Source organism: Mus caroli, chromosome 3, assembly GCF_900094665.2.
Source record: "Mus caroli chromosome 3, CAROLI_EIJ_v1.1, whole genome shotgun sequence".
Taxonomy (NCBI): domain Eukaryota; kingdom Metazoa; phylum Chordata; class Mammalia; order Rodentia; family Muridae; genus Mus; species Mus caroli.
Genome location: NC_034572.1, coordinates 61,908,234 through 61,927,479, shown reverse-complemented (window position 1 = coordinate 61,927,479; position 19,246 = coordinate 61,908,234). Strand labels below are relative to the sequence as shown.

Below are 19,246 nucleotides of genomic sequence, written 5' to 3'. Positions count from 1 at the left end.
GGGAGAGGAGGGAGAGGAGGGAGAGGAGGGAGAGGAGGGAGAGGAGGGAGAGGATAGGGGGTTTTCTCAGAGAGGTAACCAGGAAAGGGGATAACATTTGAAATATAAATAAAGAAAATATCTAATAAAAACAAACCAAACCAAACCAAACCAAAACAAAACACCCCTGCTTTACAAATATGGTCCTTGGATACTAAGATAACACATTTGCATGGGCTATGTGTACCATTGTGCCTGCGCACCCGCCCCTCTGTCTCTTAGTTTTTAGATTTTGTTTACCCTGAGTCTGAAAAGGTGAAAAGTACACGAAAGAGATAATTTTTTGTTTGAAACCTTTTTTGTTTGTTTGCTTGAAATTTAAGACTTGAATGATGATGCAATCTATTTAAAAGAGAAAGGGTAAAATCTCACCACAGTTTCCTCTCTGGAGAGCGGTGATGAGACTAGGACGCCCTGTCGACATTCCAGCGGGATAGACTGCATGTTTACTCTGTTTAACATTTAATTTCATAGCGGGAGATGGAAACATTAATTATCTTCATTTGTAGATGAGAGAACATCTCAAGTTAATTTACCCAGGATTTAATAGTAGGAAGTGGCCTTTACATTAAAATCTAAGTTTTCTAATTATAGTACTATGTTGTATCTTAGCTGGAGTCTGTAATTTGTGCCCCTGCCCAGCCTTAACTTATGTCTTAGTAACACCTTTTCCAACAGATGAGTGTTTCTGCCTCTGTAAATAATAAAGCAATTAATACCCTCTGTATACCTATACTTTCTTATCCAGATATATGCTTAAGAGAAGTATTAAAATTTATATTAATCCAGTGGATGGTGGTTAACCTAGAAATTCACGAGTGGTCACTGTACAGTGAATCAATGTCTGTGTAGTGCTGAGCCATACATGACACATCTGTATTATTGCCCTTCCTACAAGGCTCAGAGAACATATAGAAAGGGGGAGTTCAGGTTATAGAAGCCAGTAGTGGCCAAGGACCAGGACAGATCCGAGTCTTCTGGATATGACAAGCCACTGCATGAACCCACAGCAGCTGTGGCTGCCTGCAAGAAGTCAGCCAGCCAGCATCCAGCGTGGAGAGGAGGGGGTTCATGAGCCCTCAGCTAGGATGCTTTGTACAGTCTTACTTTACAGCCTGAGCATTTCTGCAGCACCATTTTGGTTTTCCCTTCTTGCTTACTCCTTAAGTTTGCATTTTGTCGATAAACGCCTCTGATGGCTTTACTCAACGTTTCCCCACTGGGTTTGAGGCTATCCTGAGACTCTGCCTAGGAATCAGATTCATAATAACATTGCAATCAAGAAATCAGGCTCTGCAAGACCCAGCCATGGTATTATCCGGCTGTTGAATACAAATACTAGTTTGATTCTTTATATCTAATACTGTTAGTTTTTACCACATATGCTCCTGGTGAAGATAAAATGTGGTAGAGTAAATGCCTATGTAAAAACCCAGAGAATGGGAGCACCATCATTACCTAGATCATCTTAGATCAGACATAGTGATGCTATTTCTGTAGGCTTTTAACTTCGCTGGAGCTGGAGATACTGTGTATCAACTGTTGGCATTTAATGGAGAGCAACTATAATAAAATAATGATGTAAAGTCAAATGTAATAAAGCTGAGATTGCTTATAACGCAATAAAATGTTCCTAGGGTTAGAATTGTAAAATTACTGAGCTGGAAGAGAGTTTACAAGAAGACGAGTTACTCTCTCAATTTAGAGTCAAGACAAGGGAGGCACAGATGAGCTGCAAGATCGCTTTGTAATACTTTTCATCCCACCACAGTCCCATTGCTCCATGAGTCTGTTGCCCTCCACAGTTACCTAAGATTATGACTTGAGAATTATTGTCACCTTCACATAGACGATAGAATTATACACAAAAATTGAAAGTAAACTCCAACTTGTGTCTTCTAATAGCTGGAAAGAATAAAGAATAATTTAATTGTGGAAGGGCTAGGGGTTAGGGAAATGGCTCAATGGGTAAGGTTGCTGGCCGGAAAACTTGAGGACCCGAGTTCAAATCCCCAGAACCCATGTAAGAAGCTGGGCATGGCTGCTTATGCCTGTAACATTAGCTGTATGGGAAGCAGATTGAAAGATTGTTGGAACTTTGGCAGCCAGCAGAGGTCCAGGTCTAGAGAGAGAGCCTATCTCAAGAGAATGGGCTGGGAAGTGATAGAACAAGACACCTGCCATTATCATCTGGCCTCCATACATTGGATGCAACTCCCCCATCAAATACTCACATACATACAACATATGCTACACACACACACACACACACACACACACACACACACTACTGGGGGCATACCTGTTCTTTGAACAGTAGTGCCAATATCCATTACATTGGTCTGATAGAATGAATTCACAAGTCCCATAAAAGGACAAAAAGATACAATGAGTTCCATTTGGAAATAATTGCAAAGTTGTCTTGCTGCATTTAAACTCTCTGAGAGGAACTGTGAGGAAGGAGAACAAGTCCCCATGACAGGTCTTTGCTGAAGGCAAGCTTAGGTGGTGCCAAATATATGGCTTAAAGGTTGCTAAATTTTTCATTTCTCTTTATCCGTTTTAATCTCTTTGTCTCTTGCTAATTATTATGCATAGACAAATACAATTACCAAATTTTAATTGCTCCGTCACAGACTTTGTACAAATGATCATAATAAAGTAGCATTTGCAATCTGCTTTGGTAATTTTGGACTGTAGCTGTGCCTTAATTTGTACAAGTGAAATGCATTTTATTTGTCTTCTAAGTAGTTATTATTCCGCCCAACTTTTTTTTTCTCATTTAGATTATTCATCCTAATACTGCTTTTCTAAAAGTTTGGTTGATTCATGTCACTACCATAATACATTTTGTTTTTAAGTATATTATATTCAAAATGCTTTAAAATTTAAGATGATTGTTTGCCACATTCATTTATTCAACAAAACTACCAAAGCATCTGCTATATTCAAAGGCAAGTATTAGATCCTGAGGACTGGAGACACAGAGGTGAATAATCCCTGTCCTTAAGCCATTAACTCAGAGTCTAATGAGATTGTATTCATCTTCTTGGCTTTAATTACAACGTATCCAGTAATGACCATCAGCTTTCCAATCTTATTTCCCTCTCTTCTTTCAACTTCTAGATCCATGCATATTCAAATGTAGTTGACAACTCTACTAGTCTTAAAAGGTCTTCACATCAGCATGTCCTGACCTGAGATTGTCATCTTTGTCACCCAAATACTCCAGTTATAAAAACAGTGTTTGCCACTCCCTGGATGTAAACAATTGGATTGGAGTTATTTCTAACTGCTTATTCTCAAGTTCTCTTCTCCCCAGTCAGTTAACTTTGTCAATTCTACCTTGTGAGCAGTAACCAAAATGTTTCTACATTTCTTCATTCCTTCCAGTGTTAAATGGTCCAGTTCACTGCCATCCTGCACTTTGTTCTAGGTGAGTCCTGATCAGTTGTTGTTTCTCTCAAAGAATAATAGAATATTGTGCAGCACAATAGAATAGCTGCACATTTGTAATCTCAGTGCTTTTGGTCATGGTGTTTGTCACAGCCTCAGAAAAAGCAAAATAGAACAATCATGAGCCAAGATGTCTGATGTTCATTCTGAAAGTTGTAAGGATTCAGGACATGAAATGATATATTTGAAAAAAAAATCTCATAGTGCAGGGAGGGATGGCTCTGAATGGTACACGTGGGTCGTTTGAGAGGGTGGGACTCCAATTCAGGCCTGGAGAGATGAGGATTTATATAGGACAGAGGCGAAGCTAAACCCAAAGGGCTTGCAGGGGGTGAGGAAGGGTTACTGAGCTGGACAGATCTTGGGTTGATATTTAGAATTCTGGTTTGGATGAGTGGATGGTGGTTTTCTTCCAGAGAGTTCTGACTGGTTTGAACAGAAGATGAAGGTAGCAGGGAAGGATGAAGCATGGAGACACTTAGAGAGTGGCATGAATAGTGACAAGATCCACCACGGGAGCCCCACGGAGCTCATGGTAACCAGAGTAATAGCCGAAGGGGTACAAATACGAGTTTTACTCTTGTTCTGTATGCTTCGTGAAGCTCCAGAGTTCTCCATGGTGCTCTGAGCTGTGATGTACTTTAAACATTTCAGAATCCTCAGTGAGAAAAGAGATGGAAATAGGAAGATGCTACTACAAAACAAACCACTCAAACCAACCAAACAACGCAATACAAACAAATCAAATCACCCAGGCATCGGATGGAACAGCTGGGTGTTTCTAGAAAAACTTAAAAAAAAGCAGGATTTGGGTGAGTGGGAAACAGACATCAGTTTTGTGGGTAAGAGGAATGTATGAGAATAAGGAGGCCTTTGAAGGAAGGACATCAGGGAACAGTGAAGTTAACAGAGGAAGATGGTGGGGTAGCAGTGGCCACTTTAAAGCCATTTTAAGGCCTGGAATGGTGTGAGTGGGAATGTCTGCTGCTTAGTTATAGGGTCAGCCTAGAGCCTCCAGAGCATCTTCCTTGCCAGGGAAGGCATTCTATAAATGTTGGATGTATTAATCAGCTCCAAAGTTGCAAAGAGCAATTTTATTTGGAAGGAAACCTTGCCATAGAAACAGGAGAACAAGCATTTGGGATGGAGCTTGTCACTCATGGTGGGGACAAGCTTTCTAAATAAATCACACTGCTAATTGTACTACACAGCAATCAGCCCAGCGCTGAGACCTGGAGTGATGGACACATTGAGCTTGTTCAACCAATTTGTCAAGAATCAGAAAGCAATTGAGAAGCTCAGTTGGAAGAGATTGAAGGCTGCTGTGTGGACCCCACAGCCCAGGTTTCAAGGCAAATTGAGCTGAAATATCCATTTATGCTACCAGCACAGTTTCTGGAATTAGCAGTGGGCCAAGGGGAGACTTTTGTAGTTTGAACCAATTACAGAACTTGTTGTCAGGCTAGGGGGTTGGGTAATTTTTACTGTGAGATCATTTGAGTTTTAAAATATGCAGTTTGCTCATAATTTTCATACAAAAATATTTTGTTACTTGGCATGAGATTTGACAGTCCTGGAAAAGGCCCTGTATGTCCCAACTCTACTGGCTAATTAGAGCCTGACACAGTGAAAGGAAAGCTCTTCTCCTGAGGAGGCTGTGTCCACACGGAGTGTGTGTGAGCTCACCTGTGCGTTCTGAACCTCGACGGGAGTCACAGGCCCAGCCTGAGTAAAGCACAAAGCGAGGACCGAAGCAGACTGCTGTCTGCTGTCGTTGCTTTGGCAACACCAATCACCTGTGCTCAGATACCGTGTTCTGTGAATACTTAGTCACGAGTGGATTCCCTTTCTGAAACAAGGTTTAAAGCCTATTCACGGAAACCTTAGAAAGGGAAAGATTCAGTAGTTTTGCTTTGGTGAAGTTCATTCCCAGAAGAACCTCAAATCCCCACAACAGGATGATTTTTGTTGTTGTTTGAGGCTCAGTTGCGGAAAATAAATGTTGATTCCATGGACTGTCGTGACCTCTGCCTATCATTGTCTGGGATGTGCCAACAGGATCATGGGTGCTATCATCTGTTCATAATACTTTTCCCAGTTTGTCTTAATAGCGTTCGAATGCTAGCTGGAAGGCACTGTATACTCATCTAAAATATTAGGAACCAGGTACCCAAAGCTACAGCCCAGCTGTGTGAAGGTCAAGATCCAACTAATCATTTCTGATAATTGTATCTACTTGGTCTACATCCAAGACTACTGGCAGAAAATCCTCCCTCAACTTCTTTCCAAATGTAAAGTTGGAGGACTTCAGCAGCTTTCTTTCTATGGGTAGCTTTTCTCTTTGAAGGAAAGAGAAACCTTAGAATTTGCATTTTTCTGTAGCAAAAGTCTCTCCTCCAAAGAAAGCCAAAGGACTTTTAAAGTACCAGATGCTGCATGCACAATTTCAGATGATGAGGAGATCATTGTATTGTCAACTTATGGCATCAAAATTTTAAAAAGATTTATTTATTTTACCTAATGTGGCTGAGTGTTTGCACGAATGTATGTATGTATATATATGCATATATACACACATATATATGTATATACACACATATGTGTATGTATATATGTATATGCATATGTATATATATCACATATAGACACATATATGTATGTATATGTATATGTGTATGTGTATGTGTATGTGTATGTGTATGTGTATGTGTATGTGTATATGTATATGTATATGTATATGTATATGTATATGTATATGTATATATATATCACATATGTGCCGGGAGCCCTTAGAAGGATATCTGATCCTCTGTAACAGGAGTTATGAATGTTTGTGAGATACAGTGTGAGTGTTGGAAACCAAATCTGGGTCCTAACTACTGAACCATCCCTCTATCTCTATTATCCATTCTCGCTAAGGATAACATCTTTCACTGGTATTCAGGGCTGAACTAATAAACCCTGTGATGTTAAGGATAGCACTCTTAATTCTGGGCATTGAAATTTTTCATTCCACTTTTATAATCAGCAGCTGAAGTTAATGTAAGTCTGCCTTTGTCTCAAAGGTTCAGTGATCCTGAAACACCATTTCTGTCTATATTGTGGGAAGGACATGGTAATTTAAAACATTTGGGTTATGAAACTCTTATTAGGCTCTTGAAACTTATACACTGATTGGATTCTCAGTCTACAAAATTGCATGAATCAGAGGAACTGATTAAGACCACGTAGTAGGTTAATAGATCCCAATATGCCTCATAGCTGGGCTGAAGGACTTACACCCGTGGCGGTGGAGAGGAGTGAGTGTGGGTACTTGTGTAAAGGACCCAGTTGTGTAGAGGACTCACTAGGACAAAGATCAGTGAATTCAGAAGAGTAGATGGGAAATTGGAAGACTAGTGAAGGGAAGACAAACTTATAGACCAAACCATTAGCTCTGAGTTACAGAGTGCTGGGTTATCGGTGACCTTGACGGAAGTCAAAATTAAGCTACAGGTAGCCAGATCAGTTTTAGTTATTTGAAATGCCTGCCATTATTAGAACTATGCTCCGTGGGAACAACATGAGCAGCTTTGTGTTCCAACCATCCTTCCCTCCCTGTCATGGTGGAACTGTAAGCTAAATGAGCTTTGCCCTCCTTAAGTTGCTTTGCCAGATAGTTTGTTTCAGCAATGAGACTGGGGCTAAGTTTAGCTGTGGAAATGAAGACCTGTGTCTTCCCCCTTTTAATTTATAGAAATGCTGTCATTTAAAAGAACTTGCAAAATTTTTTATGAGTTCTTGATCGTTCCTGATATTTTTTTTGGCTCTGATGTTTCTTTAAATGTACTAACTGCTTTTTCATTTAACAACTACATGTGCTAATTCCACTTCGGAAGGTCTGATGATTCTCTTACCTGTTTTCTGCTGGCTCTTGCTTATGGTGCCTTCCTGTGCTTAGCTATCTTTGAGTGTGTGCTGCTCATGGCCCATGAAACAAAGCATTTCTGAGGATTTCCAAGTCTAATACAACTAAGGTTCTTTTCTTAGGTGAAAGTTGGCTTCTGTTTCTAAAGAGGTGTAGGGTCAGCATCAGTCTGGTGGCACTAAGCTGTGTTGGATTCTTGGCACAGTACAACTTTGGAACTAATACGTGGGTTTCAAATACTCCTATGATTATTCAGCCTCTCAGAATCCAATTTCTCCTATTCTTTTCTTCCTGCCTGGGCTTTGTTGTGGGTTAAAGCATCTTCCTGATGGCTGTGGGAGGGGACATACTTCTTCACAGCGGAGCCTTTCATGTTTCATTTTAGCATGGTGTTTGCTTGCTATAATCTCCCTTTGAAGGGCCTTGGGATCTGATTTCCCTTACCTCACCCTGTGAATCCAGGAAAGGCAGAGTTTAGTCTCAGTCTGAATAGGCAACCACCCTTGGGACAAAAATAGCTTCCGGTGAGTGGCTTCCTTCTTATGTTCCCTTGATCTTGGTTTTGGCACCATTGTGTCCTGGCTTATTGATGCTTTTAAGTAAAGATTAAAACATATATTATTCAATACTTTCAGTTATTTTCAGTGGAAGGATTGGTGTGAATAAATTAGATAATCATAACTGGATATGAGAAGTCACGTGAGGCCAAGAAAGCTAAGTGGTCTGAAGTCAGAACTGATGGAGTAACGTTCTTCCTTGTGTAGCTTCTTCTAGTGTATACACCAGAAGTGAATTCACATTGAAACATTCAGGCAAGTTTACTTAGTTTTTTTCTTTCTTTTACTCTTTATCTCTGACTGGCCTAGAACTCTTACAGAGATCCTCCTGCCTCTGCCTCCCAAGTACTGAGAGTGAAGGTGTGCTTCAATACATCCAATAAGACAAAGTCTCCTTGTCAGGCAGTGGAGTTATTCAAGGAGAAGGTATGAGAAAAACACTGTATAGCATATTGATGTAGCAGGTTCATAGAGAAGGGGGCTGGGAAGCTCAGTGGGAAGAGTTTGAAGATTGCTGTGTGAACCTCAGATACCAGGTTTCGTGGCAGACTGAGGTCTTGTAAAGTGGGATAACAATTAGGAAAGAGAGCATCATGCCCACACACAGTCACGTTAGGACCGGCAGGGACACAGACACATGTTCTGTAGAACAAAGGGAGTTTTGACTTCTATAGGTTTTGGGGGGTAGAATAGGGTGGGTTGGGCAAACTCCATACCATGTGACCTAGCCTAAGAGGCTAGAAGTAAAAAAGATACTGGTGATGATAGCTGTTATTCACATGGTTTTGGGTCTGGATGATAGGGAAGAGGACAGGTTTGCAGCTGTGAAGGGGGACTATAACACCACAGCACATATCAACTCTCTTTCCCAGAGAAAGAGACTGCAGGGAGAGCATGTGCTCTAATTTCTCTCTCTCTCTCTCTCTCTCTCTCTCTCTCTCTCTCTCTCTCTGTGTGTGTGTGTGTGTGTGTGTGTGTGTGTGTGTGTGNTGTGTGTGTGTGTGTGTGTGTGTGTGTGTGTGTGTGTGAGAGAGAGAGAGAGAGAGAGAGAGAGAGAGAGAGAGAGAGACCGCTGGAGGGAATGTGACTGTGATCCAACACCCATTTATAATAATTAGTTTTTCCTTCAGAAATGTAAGTCTTTAATTCTAATCAGAACCTAAAGCATGAACAGAAAATAAATAGATAAAAAGGCTGACATCCATAATTATATTTTGAATTTTTCACTAAAATAAAATCTTCTTTCCTTTGGATTTTGACATTAAGATAGAACATAGCTCTGTCATTCTTTCTTTTCTTTTTTTTTTTTTGTATGTTTTTGCTGTGAGTTTAGTTGAATTAGTTTTACTAAATCCTATGAAAGGATGTGTGAGACCAACATCCTGTTAGGTAAAACACGTCTCTCAGACGGAATCATGCAAGCATGCATACAAAGCCATGAATTTCTCAAGGAGCAGGACTACCTGCCCATTTTATTTAGTGTTTCATTATCAAGGCCGAAAGTGTGTCTTGGTGAGTGGTGGCTGAATAGATATGTACTGAGCACACGGAGTAAGTGGAGTTCACCTGAGCTGAGGCTGTGAAGGACTGTCTTGAGCCTGGCTGGGTAAGCAGGACCCGGCTTTGTCTTCAGGATGGTTTGGAAGTTTTGTGGGTGATTCTGTATTGTCCTAGTTGGCTTTAATTGTCCAGCGGACCTAGGGTCAACTGAGAGGAAATCCTCAGTTGAGGAATTGCCGAGATCAGATTGGCTCCTGGTCTACAAGGTTGTTTTGATCATTAATTAATGCAGGAGGGCCTGGGCCACTGTAGGCAGCACCATCTCTATGTAGGTGAACTTGAGATATGTAGGAGAGCCAGTTAAGTATGAGCGTGTGAGAAGCAAGCCACTGAACAATATTCCTCCATGGTTTCTGCCTCAAATCCCTTCTTGAATTCCTTCTTGACTTCACTCAATGATGATCTGTCACCAAAATGAAGAAAAACCCTTTCCTCCCCTTAGCTGCTTTTGGTTAGGGTGTTTTATCACAGAAACAGAAAGGGAACCAGAACAGAATCCTTGAAGCGGGACACGGAGTTTTAAAGCATACCTGGACATTTATAAGCATAGACAACAAGTTTAACACAAAGAGGCTAATGCCATTGAGAGATTGTATCATGCTATACCTACCACAGGAAGCAAGTCAGAGTGCCAGGAGGCTGGACGAAGCCTTACTGGGAAAATTTAATGCATTGTGGGAAAGCAAACAACTTAGCTACTGGTTACTGGTCAATGGACTTAGGGCTCTGGGTGGTCTCCGGCCTGTTATCTGAACCTGAATGATTTATAGCACAGATAATACTGGCTTGATGGGTGAGGGCTAGGGTGGGGCTGGAGGTCAGGGGATGCAGATTGGATCAGCTGGTTTGTATATTGAAAACTATGCTTAGAACCCACATGAAGCCTTAGCTTTCTTGGCTGACCTGAGTCAGCTTTATGGCTTGAAGACACCAGTGGATTATACAAAGAAACCTTGGTTTGGAAGTTGGTTGTTAAATTTTTACCTGATGAACTTTTATGGCAGTCCATCGCCAGAAGCAACCCTAGTTGCCAGAACTGGATCGAGAGTGAGTCAGGTGTCTTAGGGTTTCTGTTACTGTGAACAGACACCACCATCAAGACAACTCTTATGAAGAATGTTTCACTGGGGCTGACTTACAAGTTCAGTCCATTATCATCAAGGGAGGAATACGCCAGTGTCCAGGCAGGCATGGCTCAGGAGGAGCTGAGAGTTCTACATCTTGATCTGAAAGCTGCCACGAGAAGACTGTCTTCCAAACAGCTAGGAGGAGGGTCTCAATGCCCACACTCACAGTGACACACCTCTTCCAACAAGGCCACACCTCCTAATAGTGCCACTCCCTGGGCCAAGCATACTTAAACCACCACATCAGGCTGAGATGCCATCCTCTGTCTAGTTAGCTCAGGTCATGGGTTGATTCCAGTCATGCTTATGATAATATGTCCAAAGAATTTCTAGAAAAAGGACATAGTTTCCTTTAGGCAGATTTAATCCTAAAAAGTCCAAATCCTGAAAGGTGAGATCTTGAAAGAGAAGAACCCCTCAGATACTTTTAGAAAAATCTTAGTCCTAGATAATTAAAATTTTAATTGTTCAAACCCTGACTCTGAAGTTCTTTCAAGATTTTTGTGGCTTTGATGTAATTCTCCTTAAGGAAAAGTGCCATATAAGGGAGATATAAAAGGTAATCATAGGGACAGGGTTAATGCATTTTTTTTGATTATACATAGTATAGTTGTGACTATGACTAACCAACTATATAATTCTGCTCCCTAACCCCTTCACACATACTGTCCTGTTTGCCTTAGTACAAAACAATAGCAAAAAAATCAACACTTTATTAGAAAAATTAAAGTAATTTAAAAAGCCACATTCTTTACATAATGATAGCATTTTCGTCCATTTTTAATATATATATTTTGTATATGAGTATATGTCTGTTTGTGAATGCATATGTCAATAAATTCTTTCTGTCATTTTACTCATATGTTAAAAGTAAACTTAAAAATTGTAAACAAAGAGGGGCTAGGGAGACGGTTCTGTTCACCAAGTGCCTGTGGCATAGGCTTCATGACCTGAGTTTGGATCTCTAGCACCAATGTAAAAGGCTGGTACAGAGGTCTGTGCCAGACACCTACCTCTGGCCTACACACACACACACACACACACACACACACACACAGACACACACACACACACAGACACACACACATACCTGCATGTACCTGTGAACATGCCATGCAAACACGCATACACATAATGCACATAAGCAATACTACACACACACACACACACACACACACTAAAAAAAAATAAAAATGTAAAGCTATATTTTTTCTATAATTATATTTTGGGGATTTTGTTCTTTTTTGGTTTTAACATTCAGAATTATGGTGTTTGGGGTCCTGTCATTCAAAATTATGCACCAAACTCCATTTTCCTCTAAGATTCAGAGTTCTCAAAGATTCAGCACCTGCACTAACACCCTCCATTTTGAATTTGTCATCCACCCTTTAAACTTACAGCTCTCTAACATCATTGCAATCTCACTGGAAGCGGCATAATGTAAGTGAGCAGCCGCACCTGGAGGAGCAGCCACAGCCACAAAGCCAGTTTCCCTGTTCCAAGGCCCCGCCTCCCACAGGAGCCAGCCAATAAGCCGGCCTTTCCAGTAGCTGTTACTTAACCGGAGAAGATTTTTTAGACGCTTGCTATTTTCCACATGGAAAGGATAAGGGAAGAAACTAATTTTTTATTGAGTGCTTTCCGTGGGCTAGCCTTTGAACCATGCTCTCCAGTTAATTTATTTCTTCAAAGTTTACTTTCTAAGAAGGCCTTTGCTTTTAGCTGAACTGAGGAAACAACAATACATTTGATTTACTTAGAGACAGGGTCTCACATATCTTATGCTAACCTAGGACGTTGTCTCCATCTCTTCTATCTCATCTGTGTGGTGCTGGAGATGAAGCCTGGCACACCCTGGGCAAACACTGCTACTAGCTGAGCTACATTCCCAAGACCAGAATCCAAGAGGAAGATGAGCATGTTAACAGGTTCCCTCTGACCTGTCCCCTGTCCCGGTAGAGTTCACTTGCTAAAGTGTCCAGAGAAGAGGACTGTGGGATGGCATTGGGATAATGCTAAGTTATGCCAGTGAAACTGGAATATTTTTGTCAATGTGCAACCCCTAACCATTGAAAGGAAGAGATGAGAAGCCAGCAGAGGAGAAGGGCAACTTTCCGTGAACTGCAAGTAACTTATAGTTGTTATTCAGGAACAAACACAGTGAGTTTAAAAAATACTGAGATAATGTGCGTAATGTTTCTAGGGAATCATTAAAGACGAAAAAGGGGAAAAAACTAAAATTCAAAATTATTATCTACACTCTAATTGTAGCTACATGAAAATAGGCATGATCTGAAAACGGATGTTTGTTTGTGAAACGGGCTTGTGGATCCACATGAGGCTTGTGGATCCACATGAGGCAGCGCGCAGTGGCCAGCAGCGTAGGGCCACTCACGATGTCTCATGTGCTCCCACATCTGAATGACAGCTGGCAGGTAGACTGGGTCATCGTATCGAAGGAGGGCTTGCTTGGTCGTCATTAGCTTTTGACACTCGTGGGATCTCATCTGTACAAAGATGGACGAAGTTCTGTACAGTATCATCAAAAAGAAATGGAAGACAGTGGGAGATCTTCCTCATCTTGTGTGAGCCCTGTTTAGATATCCCAGCTGTTTGAAAGAGAACTGTGTTGGTGTCTGGTGTCCTCTGGGACATCCTTTCTCTGCAGTCTGACAGGCTTCTGTCTGCCGCCGATAGGAACACATGCTGTGCTTGGCCAGATGACCTACCTGATGAGCATGCAACGAATATGGCAGCCTCCTCACCTCCTCAGAACTACCAGATGAACTACTATGCCTATCATAGCCTCTCTTTTCCCAGATCTCCTGCGTCGCTGAGGATGACGGGCTGGGAGATTGGTGGCCAAAATGAAAGAGAATCCTGAAGATGTTCCTCGAGGGCTCCCACCGGTGCCTCAGCCTGGTACAGATGATGGACCAGGTCTCACTGGTGATGGAGACTTTCAGCACTAAGTCTGTACTTCTGCATGTCAGAAAGAGCATCCAAGCAGTCTTGCACCTTTACTCTAACACCCTCAACTTCCAAGTTAGTGAGGTGGAGCCCAAGCACTATGCAGATGGAGAAGATGCATACACTATGAAGCGAGTGCTCTCAAGATAGGGGATGAACTGTGACAGCGGTGGGTGCTGAAGAAGGCAGATTTGTGGTTCTGGGTTCCAGAGAAAACAAGGAGATCCAGGACAGCACACATCTTGGTTCTGAAGAGTCCATTTTCTGGAGAACCTGGCCAGAGACAATGGCACCAGCAGCAAAAGAGAGCCCTGATATCCAAGTTGGCTCAGGGCTTGGATTCTGCCACTTGATTGAGCATTACAGGCCCTTGTATTTTAGCCACAGTTTTTCTTCTGAACCCTGGCTGTGCTCTGCAATATGGGCTCAGAGGTCATCTCACGGTGAACCGAAGGGCTTCTCATTTCAAGACTTAGCAGAAACCTTCCATATACCATACTGTGATTATGAAGTTCACATGCACACAGAACCTGCTGTACAGGCACCAAGGACTCTTGAGGACCTGCTGTGGTGGTGCCTTCCTGGGCTGCTCCCATGCTATCTTGCATGCTGGGAGAAGTTGCTCTGCATGGATTGTGTATATCCTGCAGCTATACACAGGTATGTCTTTACTCTTGAAGAAGTCAGTGACACTGGGTTAGCCCACATCCTCCACTCCTGTCAGGTGGAAGTTAATGACTCTTGCCTTCTCTGACAACTGCTCATGCCCTGCCCTCTCTCTTTTGGAAGAGGGATGTCTCCCTTTCCCAGTGGGAGAAGGTAATGGGTATCAGACTCCTACACAAGCAGAATTTGTAGATCTTAAGCAGAGGACAAGTAGAAATTCAATTAGAATCTCTAACCTGAAAAACTAAAAATATATAAAAGGAAAAAAGGACGAACTCACCAAGTCTGTTAAAAAATAATTCTGGTACTTATGTTATTAGCCTCATAATAAAGTAAGTACAGAAATGCCACCAGAGAATTTGATCGCCCTTTTCTTTTCATTAAAATGGATTTTCTCCTTCTCTGGGAACCTATAGTCCACATCAGCCAGAGAAGCAGGTAGGCTAAGTACAGTTTTTCCCTCCTCCCTCCTCTTTTCCAAACCCCCACCCCCACCCAACTTTCCTCCCCAGCTGTGTAATAGATTACCTGCTGCTGCTGCTGCTGCTGACCCACCCTCATCTCCAGCAGATCACAGACTGTTCTCCTCCAGCCTCCCCTCCCCCACACTCATCCCTTTATCCTAGATCCCAACTCAGCAAGAATCCCCTGGGAAGCTGCTGGCCACTCGGGCCAGGGAAGCAGGTAGGCTAACCGAAGATCTTCCCATCTCCCTTCCACCCTCCAAACCTATCAGCCTCCAAACTTAGCCCAGCTCTGTAGCAGGCCACCTGCAAGCCCCCTGCCCCCTTCCTCTCTGCTTCCTCTGCTCTATCTCCAGAAGATCACGCAGACATTCTCTGCCAAACTTCCTCCACACTCATTCCATCGTCCCAGCCCCCAACTCCTGCAGGCATTCCCAAGCCGCCAGGTAAGCCTGCTGGAGAAGCAAGCAGGCCAGGAAAGCAGGTAAGAGGGCATTAGCTCTTTATTCTCCCTCCTCTCCTCCAAGTCCAGTCCACTAATCACTGTCAGCTCTGTAGCAGACTACCTGTTGTGGCCTGTTCTCTGATGGGCTCAGGACTTGGCTACTTTCTCGCAGGTAACCTGAGCATAAGTGGTTCGCATGCCCACAATTCTAGTGGTTGCTATCCGAAACATGCGATTTTTGGTCTTGTTGATATTACATAGAAATGACTATTTATTTATTATTAGATATTTTCTTTATATACATTTCAAATGCTATCCCGAAAGTTCCCTATACCCTCCCTCCACCCTGCTCCCCTACCCACCCACTCCTGCTTCTTGGCCCTGGCATTCCCCTATACTGGGGCATATAAAGTTTGCAATATCAAGGGGCCTCTCTTCCCAGTGATGGCCGACTAGGCCATCTTCTGCTACATATGCAGCTAGAGAAACAAGCTCTGGGGGTACTGGTTAGTTCATATTGTTGTTCCACCTATAGGGTTGCAGACCCCTTCAGCTCTTGGGTATTTTCTCTAGCTCCTCCATTGGGGGCCCTGTGTTCCATCTTATAGATGACTGTGAGCATCCACTTCTGTATTTTCCAGGCACTGGCATAGCCTCATACAAGACTATACCAGGGTCCCTACAGCAAAATCTTTCTGGCCTTATACAATAGTTTCTGGGTTTGGTGGCTGATTATGGGATGGATCTCCGGGTGGGGTAGTGAAATGACACTTTAAAATCTGTATTTTAGTCTGAGTGTTCAGAAGACAATGGCAGATGCAGTTCCTTGGATCTTGCTGTTCATGAGGTTCTGTGGGAAACCCCAAAGGACGCTAGTTATTGTAGTAAGTGACTCTAAAAATCGTGTTCATGCAAAGTGTTTGCTAAGTGGCTTTTCTAAGAGCATTATTGCAGGTTTGCTAAAAGCCACGCAGAGTTTACACTCTAATGGGGAGCTGTCTAAGAAACTGGTTAAAGGAGAAACTCACAATGTGCTCCTGTGTTTCGAGTGCTAAGGAGAAAATAAAGCAAAGAAGGGAGAAGATTCACACAACAGAGCTCCTGGAAAAGGTGGAATTTGATAGCCTGCAGGAAAATGGGTGAGTGAAAGGGGGGCTTCAGGTGGAGCTCTCCTCGGAAAGGAAATGGCAGGTGCAAAGGCCCAAAGTCGCAAGTGTGCAAGTGTACTGGGTGTGATGCAGGGAGAGGTGAAGTCAGATGGAGCTCCTCAAAACATTCTTCTGATATGTCTCTGAAATTAGTGGGTAAAGCCTATACATGACTCAAAAAATCAAGGATACATGGTGTGTATGTGTGTGTATGTGCGCACTCGCGTGCGCTGAGAGAGACAGAGAGACACAGAAAGAGACAGACAGAGAGAGAGAGAGAGAGAGAGAGAGAGAGAGAGAGAGAGAGAGAGAGAGAGAATGAGGTGAGGCAAAAATTTGTTTTTTCACCTCCAACTTCCTAGACACAGCCTTCGTTACTGAGGACAAATAAGGACCACGTGGAGTCACAGCATTTGCATCTTGCCTGCTCTTCCTTTCAAAGCCAGAGCAAGCTCATGCTCACACAGGCTATGGTCTTCAGATCTGGACAGCACTCCTGTTGTGTAGGGAAGACGAAATCAATTCTCTTCTTCCATCCACTTCGGTCTTTGAAAAGGTATTGGATGTATTAGAAGTCCCATTAGGGGTTCCTTCCCTCTTCATAATATATATTTGCCAATAAACTATCTCCTCTAAGTTTAAAAATAATTCTCTGGGGTTATAATCACCTCCCTATAGGCTTGAAGAATAGAAAGAGTTGTGATGTAAATTTAATTACAACTTCCTGAACTTGTACTCTGAAAATTAACTTGGGGATTAGAGGAAGTAGCTCGTCAGTAGCATCTTTTGGGCAGCAGACTACCGTGCAAGTCTCTCCTGTGTTTTGTCAGCTCCCATTCTTGGTTCAATAAGTAACCAGTGAAATTTATAATTAGCTTGCATTCTTTTATTGGGATATTTTACTATGTTGGTCTTAAACATAATTAAATTGTAACTATATTTTATTAATATCAATAATGTAAAATGTTTTACCATTATAGTAAAAATTTCTTCCCATCTTGCTCCCAATATATATGTATAATAGCTACCATCTTCTGAATTTATTCACTTTATTTAATCAAAGCTTTTTTTTTGAGACAGAGTCTAATTATATATTTTAGGCTGCCCTTGAACTTGTGACTCCCAACCTCAGTCTCCCAACTGTTGGGAATGCGAGCATGAAACACCTTGCCTGGCCAATCAGAACTCTGTGAAATAGTAAATTGTACTTGAAATGAAGAGGGTGATTGCCAATTGTCCACACTTTAGTGTAAATCAGACTCTGTAGATTGCTTTTCTTTTACTTGGAAAAATTATCTTCAGTGTGGAAATAGGACTTGGTAACAGAGTTTTGTGTCAAGAGGGAGCCAAGGACAATTTAAGAGAGTTCAGGCTTATGTAGGGATGCCATTTTGAAGCCAAAACTCTGGGTACTATGGAATAGCATATGCAAGCCACATGCTCAAAGAGATGAGATATACATCAAAGACTGATAAGATTCAACATGTTCCTCAACCCATTTCCTAGAGCTCTGATGGCTTTGTTAAATAAAGAGGAAGAAATCCATCTGGAAAGGTCCACTCAAAGCTGGCTTTAGGCAGCGACAGATGGGGCAGTAGGAACCCTGTGCTTGGAAGAGATGGCTGGAGGCATGCCCACAGTGCAGCAGAGCAGATGCCCCTGGCTGTCCCATTTCTCTAACACTGAGGAGACCCAGGACAGGGAACAGGCTTAGAATGGGTTAGAATGCCTAGAGAATGGGTTAGAACTTGTCAATTAGGCCATCTATTAAATGTTAACAAATAAACTTCTGGGAGGTTGAGGCAGGAGGGTCAAGAATTCTAGCTCATCCTCAGCTACATAGTGAGTTTGCAACTAGCCTGAGATACACAAACAATTTACCCTAACAAATATATTCTAGTACATAAAAAAACCTGGGAGGTTAGGCTCAGAATTAGAATTCTAACCCTCCTTGGAATTCCTACAGAGTATGGTGCTGCTGGTAGGAAGATCTAGCTCCACTCATCTTGTATACTGCTCCTTTCTCTCCTCACTTCCACATCTTGGGGCCTGGTGAACATACCTGTGGATACCCTCAATTTCTTACTGTATGTGCAAGTTCTGTCTAGGTTCCTCCTTAGGTTTCTGAGTGTGTACTAGTGGCAGTGTCTGCCCCTGGGGAAAGCTACTGGGGAAGGGCCTTTGTGAGCTAGGAATGCTGGCTAGGGTCATTTGAATAGAGAATCCTAGGGTCCGAATGCATGGGTCATTACCTAGAAGGGCAGCCAGGGGATATAGGTACATAAGACTCCTTGATACACAGGGGAGCATGCAGCTTGGAGTGTGGCTAGAGATGGATCTCTCCAATGGGGAGGGGGCTTGTACTTGACTTTGGAGACTCAGCCTACATCTAGAAGTAATGACAACATGTCTGTTTATCCCCACAGTGTACTTCTCATGGCTGTGGCAAATACTCAACATGTGGAGGAGGAATGGATGGTTTGGATTTGCAGTTTGAGGGTGCAGTCTGTCATGGAGACATGGTAGGAAAAGTATGAAGCAGCTGCTCACATTGCATCTACAGTTAGAAAATGAAAGAGCTGGCTGTTGATTCAGCCCACATGACCGTCCTGCCTGCAGTCAGAAGTATGTCTCACCCTCTCCGCACATAAACCGGTGTGGAAACTTACTCATAGACACATCTGAGTAAGTTTCCACAACTTGTCTTTTAGGTGTTTCTAAATCCAGTCAAAGTTGACCATAGGGAATTCTAACTGCGACAGGGACTTCCACCCGAAGACTTGGCATTTCAGAGAAATGTTCACTGTTTGTTTGAAGAGATCAGAAGAGACTGTTTCTCTGCTCAGGCCAATCTGACAATAGTCTATGTTAAGAGAAATAACCTCACATTGGCAATTGCTCCAACAT

General features: G+C 42.4%; 1 protein-coding gene and 2 pseudogenes across 2 annotated transcripts in view; 2 read left to right on the top strand and 1 right to left on the bottom strand.

Annotated features, from left to right (window-relative positions):
- LOC110290665 (schwannomin-interacting protein 1) overlaps positions 1-19,246 on the bottom strand; it is a 731,603-nt gene that overhangs the window by 183,392 nt on the left and 528,965 nt on the right. The gene's annotated exons all lie outside the window — the stretch shown is intronic.
- On the top strand, positions 13,043-13,235 carry LOC110290667 (annotated as a pseudogene).
- LOC110290971 overlaps positions 13,396-19,246 on the top strand; it is a 106,840-nt pseudogene continuing 100,989 nt past the window's right edge.